The sequence below is a fragment of the Hydra vulgaris genome, chromosome 01 (genome assembly GCF_038396675.1).
Source record: "Hydra vulgaris chromosome 01, alternate assembly HydraT2T_AEP".
NCBI lineage: Eukaryota > Metazoa > Cnidaria > Hydrozoa > Anthoathecata > Hydridae > Hydra > Hydra vulgaris.
The window spans coordinates 60,285,621-60,294,915 of NC_088920.1; the positions used below are offsets into that span (position 1 = coordinate 60,285,621).

Consider the following 9,295-nt stretch of genomic DNA (forward strand, 5'->3'; position numbering starts at 1 on the left):
AAGTCACGTGAAAGTTACGTGCCAAAATATCTCGTCTTTCGGAACTTTTTTTATTCTCAAAAAAACTGGCATAAGAAATGTAAAATAATATTTTTTATTATATTAATTATTTTTTTATAGTATAGTTTTTGTATTCATTATAATAGTTATAATTATTTACTTCTATGATAATATAATTATTTTTTATTGTAGTATTATCTCAATTAAAAAAAAAAAATTGGTCTATATAATATCTTTTAACGCAATGCATTTAAAACAGAACTAAAAAGAACAATATATTTTAAGTTGTAATATCTAATATTTAAATTATATCAAATTAAGTTAAATAAATTAGTACCCTATTTGCCGTCCCTATTTGCCACACAAATAAGATTAAACTCAAATACAAGGTATGCTTTTTTTCTACTTTATGATATAATATTTAAGACTGGCGATTTGTCCATTTTGCTTACTTAATTTAGTACGAAATAAGTTATGTTATAACGAATTTAATATCAAATTAAGTAAGCTACATGGACAAATTATAAGTTCTAGCAGAATTTATTCTTGATTCTTGAGCAATAATAATGTCTCTAGAACTTCTGCATACATTATTACTCAAGAGTCGTTTAGATAAAAACCCAAAATAGATTTTCTTTATTTGGTTTTTATCAACAAGGTTAAAGAATTTACCCAAGATAATATCAATAAATAAATGTGTTATATTATTTATTATTGATATATGTATATATTATTATTAAATACTTAATCTTTTTATAATATATGACATCTTGATCTCGTGCTTTACTTGTTAAAAAATGTTAATACTTATTTCCTTTTTTTATATTATTTAAATATTATATGGTTAATATATATATATTCGAGTTATGCGAAATTATTACTATATATATTATATGACTTTTATTACTATTGTTATTATGTACAATATAAAACAGGTTATTAATGCGGATTTGTTCGATGTTTTCCCCACAAAAAGATAATTATGATGCTATTGTATTTAAAACTGTATTTTACTTATCTTTCAATGTTGACGACCTTCCAATATGTAAAGCAAGTTTCTCTCAAGTATAGCATTGCTTTTTCAAAAATTGTTTAATGATTTAGATCAAAGAAATTGCAACACCAGAAAATCTTGTTGCCAAAACAGTTGGTGACTCACCATGTAAGATTTGTGTTAAAAGTTTGTGATTTAAGATGATTATTTAATATTCATATTATTATTTAAGTTTTTATTTGTTTCTTTTGAGCTAAATTTGGTGTTGTGAGCTATTATTGGAGAAAATATCGACTTATTTATTAGATAAAGTTTGATGCCTGCTCTTACCCCGTTTCCTTCTTCATGTTTCAATCATGTATATTTTAGGTGACCTTGTCCAGGTGACAATTTTACTTGATTAAAACGTGAATGTTACGTTGCCAAAGTATTGTGTATTTTGGAACTTTTTTTATTCATAATAAAAACCTGTAATTAGAAACTTGGAAAGATATTCTTTATTTACTATTTTTTTATAATTTAGTTTCAGGGATGACCTTATTCAGGATCCCAGAATACCAGATATTTTTCTGAAATTTATCTTTTTCCAAATATCCGAAAAAGTTTTCCATACATACAACTTTTATTACAACATATAACAAGTATATATTATACATCTATTTGTTCTTATGTTATTTTAGTCATCATTCATACAAAAATTAAGAAAAGTTTTTAAAAAATTGAGAAAAGACAGCCAAGTCTTTTCTCAATTTTTTAAAAACTTTTCTTAATTTTTGTATGAAAATTAATGCAATGAATGCAAAATTAAGGGAAAAATGAGGGGGGAAATATTCTGAATTTTTTCCGGATATTTTAGATATAATGATTACATGAAATATGTAGTTTATATATTCATTATTGTAATTACTTTTTATTTTACTTTTATAATAATGTAATTATTTTGCATTGTAATTTTATAATTATTAATTTAAAAAGTAGGGCGTAAGATATCTTATAACGTCGCAATGCATTTTTGACAAAAATAAAATGTCACATATATAATATTTTATCCAAACATATTATCTTATAACCAAGTTTTATCAATTTAGGTTTAATAAATATATTATAAAGCTTAGTTCAAAATTGTGTAACGTTATGGCAGATAATTCTCATATTGCAACACGCAAAAGATCAAACCCTACTACAAGGTATACTTTTTTTCTACCATATTGTATACTATTTTAGACTGTCAAATTTGTCAATGTAATTAATTTGATAATAAATAAGTTATAACTTATTTAATATTAAATTTATTAAGCTATATGACAAATGATAAGTTCTGCATAAAATAATATTAACTAGGAAGACCCAATGGTATTGTTATGTTATTGCCTAGGAATATCATTCTGTAGTAAGACCCAATAACCTTTTAACTTTTAAAGTTTGAGAAATTTCACTTTTCCCTCTCTTTGTCATCTTTTGTGATCACACTCTGTAGTAAGAATTTGATTTAATTCATATCTTGTTGGAGAATGCAACTTGATTCTGAGTTGAATTTTCAGCACTCTGTATTTATTGGTGACCTAATTTGACAATACTTTATTATACATATTTTTAGTTTTATACTTAATATATTGTATATAATTAGGGGTAGATGAGGCTCCTTAGCCGTGGTGAATGTTTCCACAGCAAAAGGAGCCTCAAGGTGAAAATCTGACCATGGATAAGGAAAATCATGATATAAAATCCCCACTATAATGCTTTGTGGTTATGTGATAACTATTACATTTTTATAAATTGTTTTAAATTTTGTGTGCATTCTAAAATGACATTTAATGCTGTTCAAAACTTTGTAGATTACTCATTTAAAGCAACTTTGTGGGCTGTCACCTTTGCATCTAGTGAGTTAATGTATGAACAAGTTAATGCAGAAACAGATGCAAATATAAGAAAATGGAAAACAAAGAAAACAAGTTATCATGTTATCACATAGTACACAGATGTTATCACATAAGGTGAGAACAGGTCTTTTTCTAATCACGACCATCAGTTATTAACTTTATATAGATATAGATATAGATAAATCTATAGATAGATATTAGATATAGATATATATAGATAAAAAATATTTTTTTAAACTTGTATTTTTTATTATGTACTTCTTTTTTTTTAATCATCTGTCGACTTTTTTGTTACATCTTTTTTTATTAAATGCTTATTTACTTTTTTAGCAATCAGAGTATAAAATTAGAAGGCAAATAACTTTTATTTTTTTACATTGTATGTAGTATTGTTTTCTTAAAATTATTTAATAATTTAGATAAAAGAAAACAAATAACACCCTAGAAAATCTTGTTGCCAAAAGTAGTTGGCAACTCTCAAAGTAAGATTTGTTTTAAAAGTTTGTGATTTAAGATAATTATTAAATAATCATATTATTATTTAAGATTTTATTCGTTTCTTTTCAGCTAAATCTGATTCATTAGATAAAGTTTGATGCGTGCTCTTATAGAAGAAAATATCGACTGATTTGTTAGATTATGTTTGAAGCGTGCTTTTATGGGAGAATAGGTATATAAGTTTGAAGCGTGCTCTTCGTAAGTTGCAGATCTACGACTTCGTACTTATTACTTTGGATATAAGGAGGATATTTAAACAAAAGTGCAGCTTTTATTACAAATTAAAAATTTTTATGTCAAGAACTAATATACTGACTAATAAAACCATGTATTTATACGTATTAAATATTTCCTCGACGATGAGTTTTTTTTCTTTACACGAATCCAAACACTTATAATTGTAATTATAAAGCATAATTATTGCTTAAATATTACGTGCCAAAATTAACGTAAAAAGCACGTCTTTTGGACAGTTTATGGGGACCAAAAAGTCACCTAAATATCACGTGCCAAAAGTAACGTGAAAAACGCGTCCATAAATCACGTGAATTGGTCATTTCATGGGGACCAAAAAGTCACCTAAATATCACGTGCCAAAAGTAACGTGAAAAACACGTCCATAAATCACGTGAATTGGTCATTTCATGGGGACCAAAAAGTCACCTAATTGTCACGTGCCTAAATAACGTGAAATTCACGTTTTTGTCACGTCGCTGTGCCTACTGGGTGGATTTGAGTTTCTGCTTGATTTTCCAGTGGAAGGGCAAGTGATAGTAGTTTCATGATGCAAATGATGTCTCCGCAAAGCAGTTGTGGATCCTCCGGACATGATACAACAGAACCGCAGTTATTACAGATGAATAATGCCTTTTACACCCATAACAGATATATCCTATGATTTTATCAGGTCCTTTCTAATCGAATAAGATTCTTTGATTGTTTTTTTTTACAGGTCCTTCCTAATCAAATAAGATTCCAAACACGACGGGGCTTTTTAAAGATTCTCTCGTAACAATGAGTAACTAATTTTCTTTAATAAGTTAACCTCAGAATTACCAATAGAGGAATATGAAGTAGCTTTGAATTCTTCGACAATCAAGAAAACAATAGGAAAAGATGAAAACAATAAAAATGTAAGTATAGACTGTTTCGTTATACTAAATCATGTTTTCTTTAAAGTTTGTAAAGTTTGTATTGATGAAGGAATATTTCCGAGCCATCATAATTTATTAATATTACTCCCATCTCTAAAGAGAGAGACAGATCAAATATTAGCAACTACAGTGCTATCTCTTTCCTTACGGTATATTTAAAAATATTTGAAAGAATAAATTTATTAGAGTATACAAACATCTCAACAAATTAGCTGACTGTATAACAAAGGATTTAGCATTAAAAAAAGTTTCTCAATAAAGCACGAAATAACCCATGTTGCGCATGAAATTTCGAAATCTTTTAAAAATTCGCGGCACTTGTTCGGTATCTTCATTGACCTATCAAAAGCTTTTCACAAAGTAGATTATTATACTTTATACTATGAACTCTTTCGCTATTTGAATAAAGTATTAAAACATATATCAAACTGGTTTAAATGTATTAAGCTAACTTTAAATATTAATGAAACTATATGGACTCCATTCCTATTGCATGCAAAAAATCGACTATTACCAAACAACTTGTTACTATTATATATAGAAGAAATTAAAAAAAAAAATAATTTTGTTGCAAAAATCTCAGGTGTTCATCTCAATAAATATATCACCTATAAGCAACACGTATTATATATTTATGGAAAAGTAATCTATTCTCTACCACTTTCGAAATACTTTTAAAGGTAAACTTAACAGCAAATACAGTATGAGAAACATGTACCTTTTAGATAAGTCATTTTTTTACGCAAAAATTATTTAGTTATACATTGCTTATCGTGGACCCCATCTATGGAATACTAATGTTTTGCGGAACTTCAACCTACCAACCTCTTTTTACCTTTTCGAGCTCGCCTTAAAAAAATGTATTTTTTCTTTTGATAATATTCTTAGATACTTCTAATATTATAAAGATTGTTATTTAACTTGTTTTAATTCCAACAAGATATATATGGAATTTATCCATCATATTTTAGGAACAAGTGACACGAAGTTCAAATACTTCTTCGACAACGAGGAAGTATTTGAACAAAATATTTTGGACATATTTTAAAACTTAATTGTACGTTCAGTTTCAAGTTGTTTCACCTTTTAAATTTATGAAATTTTAAAAACCAAAAAATTTTTTATTAATTTGATATTAGTATAAACCTTTATTCTAATCTTAAAACATAAAGGTAAATTCAGAATTATGGAACATTATCATCAACTCATTTTCACCAACTGCTATCAAGGGGGTCATTTTAATGATTGGACTAAAGTAAAACAAAATCTCCTTAATTATAGGAGTAATTAAAACATCTATATCGGATCACTCTCCAATATTTTACTCAATAAATACCTCAAATAAAATTATATTAATTAAAAAAAAAGTCACAAGGCGGCATTTTTATTAGGATAGTTTGGTTAACTTTAAAAGTGAGTTAGCCATAATTAACTGGTCAAATTTAGAATCCTTATATGATACGAACTTAATGTATAATACGTTTATAGAAATTTTTTTCTTTCTTTATAATAAACACTTCTCCGTAGTAGTAAAAACAATTAAATTTAAAGACATAAATTCGCGTTGATTGGGTAAAGTTCTTCAAAAACCATTTAAAAAACGATTATATATAAAGGACATTAAAAAAAAGGTGATAAGTCAAAATCGGAATACAAGAACTATGCATGTCTATTTGAGAAAATTATAAAACCGCTAAAGCTAGTTATTATAATAAACTACTTAATAAAGTCAAACAGATTTTAGGAAAACATAGCAATTATTAATTGAAATTTTTGGTAAACCCAAATTAACAAACCTTGCTTTCCTAAAACTATAAAAAACAACCGCAAAACAATTGATGATGAAAACGTCATTGCAAATGAGTTTAACAACTTCTTTGTTAATATAAGATCTAAACTTGCATCCTAAGTTCCTAGCATAAAAAATATTTTGATAAATATTAAGATCGTAATAAAAATGAATTGAGTAACGAAAAACTCACCGAGTTAGAATTTGACATTGCTTTTAAAAGCCTAAAAGGAGACAAAGCAACCGTAATCGACGACTTAATAGCAACATTTTAATTAACTGCCAAAACGAGCTTAAATTTCCTTTATTTAAAATATTTACCCACTCCTTGAAGGAAGGTAACTTAACTGATAAACTGAAAACTGCGAAAGTAAAGCCTATTTTTAAATCAGGAGATACAAGTGAAATAGGCGATTACAGACCAATAATAATAATTTCTTCATTCACTAAGATGCTTGAGAGAATTATGCACAATAGAATATATACTTTTTTAAAGAAAACAATTTTATTTACTCTAAGCAATTCGGATTTCAAAAAAATACATCATTAGAACATGCAATCCTTCATCTAGTTTATGAAATAAAAACTCTTTTATAAACGGAGAAGTTATAATAGGTGTATTCAAAAATCTCTCTAAAGCTTTTGAAACAGTCGACCACAAAATATTTTTATTAAAGCCTAACATGTATGGCATATAGAATAGAACAAACAAATGGATAGAAAGCCACTTAGATAAAAGTGTGCAATCTATAATCTATGGAGATAATAAACTCTCTAATCCTTATAATACTTCGGCCTTTGCTTTTTTAATCTATGTTAACGATCTCTATCGGGCATCAAAAAGAATTTCAACTATAATATTTGCTGATGATAGCAACTTTTTTTTTCTCCGGGAAAATTATTAACGATTTGTGCGTAGAAATGAAGCAAGAATTAGAAAAAATTTATAGATGGTTTAGGGCAAATAAACCATATATTTACTCTAGTAAAACGAAGTTTTCTTTATTCATCCTTCATCCTTCTTATATTCATCCTTCTTATATTCATCCTTCTTATATTCATCCTTCTTATATTCATCCTTCTTATATTCATCCTTCTTATATTCATCCTTCTTATATTCATCCTTCTTATATTCATCCTTCTTATATTCATCCTTCTTATATTCATCCTTCTTATATTCATCCTTCTTATATTCATCCTTCTTATATTCATCCTTCTTATATTCATCCTTCTTATAAAAAAAAAGAAGTTGAATGTTCTCTTTCAAAATTATTTTTGAAAATAGAGAAGCAAGTAGGAATAATGTTACTTAATCTTTAGGTGCTTTTTTTGACGAAAATCTAAATTGAAAGAAACATATCGCCTATTGAGCTAGGAAAATATCTAAAAGTATCAGGATAAAATACCGATCACGCTATTTATTGAAAAAGCCGTTACACAAACAAATCTACTATAGCTTTGTTCAAAGTTCTTTAAATTACGGTAACACAGCGTGGGGTAGTAACTACAAAAACAAACTAGAACCTCTCTATCGTAAACAGAAGCATGCTATACGAGTAATTAATTTTAAAAATAAAAAAGAACACATAAAGCCTCTGTTTGAACAGATGTCTTTACTAACATTGTTTGAACTAAATATTTATAATGTTCTAAGTCTTATGTATAATATTGAAATGCAAAAAACTCCTTTAATTCTTCATCACCTTTATAAACAAAAGCCAGAGTAGAAATAACTGTTGCGCACAATTATTACCCTTTAAGAGCCTTCATGCAAAACTAAGCTTGAGCATTATATAAAATAACTTATCGTGCACTTAATATCTAGAAAAAGTTTCTATTACTTAATCAAAATATTATTTACCTTGAAAACTTGAATGGCTTTAAAAAACTATTAAAAAGAGTAATTTAGAGTAAAAAAATTTACTTACTGATGTTTTCTAAACTTGTTCACTGTTAGCTTCTTATAAAAACTCTTATTTTTTAATATACGTTATTATATATTTCAAACATTGCGTTAGCAATAAACGTGGTATTTTTAAGAAAAAGTAAAAATATATGTTTGTATAAATGTTATCCTACATTTTAATACAATTTTACTGTAACAATTTAACGTAAAAAGTTTGTAAATATTTTTATTTTTCTATACGTATATATATATACATATGTATATATATACAGTGGGTGCTCATATTATTAGAAACACGACCAAATTTTAAAAACTTTCTGAATAAAGTTCAAAATTAACAAAACTTTTTAACAAAATAATTTTTTTTATTTTACAAATAGTATGTATGTACCTTTTACTTTAATCTTGGAGCTAGGCAACATTGCATTTCATCTCATTATGAAGTTATAGGGTTTTTCCTGAATTTTGACAATTTTGGCAGTTATACCTGTGTTGTTGTCGCGTGAAGTGCTGTTTGTGTATTGCTCTCTTTTTAAAGTTTTCAAAGACTTTTTTATTGTTTTGTTATTGAGTTCTATTTATGTGTTAATTTTTTACAGTTAAACATGATAAATCAATATTTTTACATATAATTTGACTTCTATAACGGTTTACTAGAATCACGTATTTTGTTCAATATGGGAAAGGCAAAAGATGTTTCACCCTCAAAAAAAAGAGAAGTTGGAGCATTATTGAAGAATACTTCTTATTCTCAAAGGTGTATAGCATCAATGACAAAGGTTTCAGTGGCAACAGTCAACCGAATAAAAAAAAATCTGGACAAAAATGCTTATTATACTCCTCAACGAACAGGACATTGTGGTAGAAAACGGCTAACAACGCCAAGAGACGATAGAAAAATACGAGATATTTGCCTAGAATATAAGGAATAAGCCTAGGCGAATACTAACCACTTTAATACAAGATGCTGGAATACCAGTGTCTCTAATGACAGTTCGTCGCCGACTCAAAGAACAAGAATTTAGATGCTGTCGACCTGCTAAAAAGCCTAAGCTCACTCTAGCAATGCAACAA

The 9,295-nt window shown here is 27.1% G+C and overlaps 1 long non-coding RNA gene across 3 annotated transcripts; it reads left to right on the plus strand.

The window, feature by feature from the left end:
- The first annotated feature begins 262 nt into the window (after positions 1-262).
- LOC136075490 (uncharacterized) lies at positions 263-3,729 on the plus strand. Of its 3 annotated transcripts, XR_010635981.1 has the most exons (6): positions 278-389; positions 1,105-1,162; positions 2,083-2,181; positions 2,830-2,988; positions 3,294-3,356; positions 3,442-3,729. It is a non-coding gene; the product is annotated as an uncharacterized LOC136075490 (long non-coding RNA). The 3 variants fall into 3 exon arrangements; XR_010635980.1 differs by lacking the exon at positions 1,105-1,162 and having other exon boundaries at positions 263-389; XR_010635979.1 differs by lacking the exons at positions 278-389; positions 1,105-1,162 and adding an exon at positions 1,192-1,377.
- Positions 3,730-9,295: the final 5,566 nt, after the last annotated feature.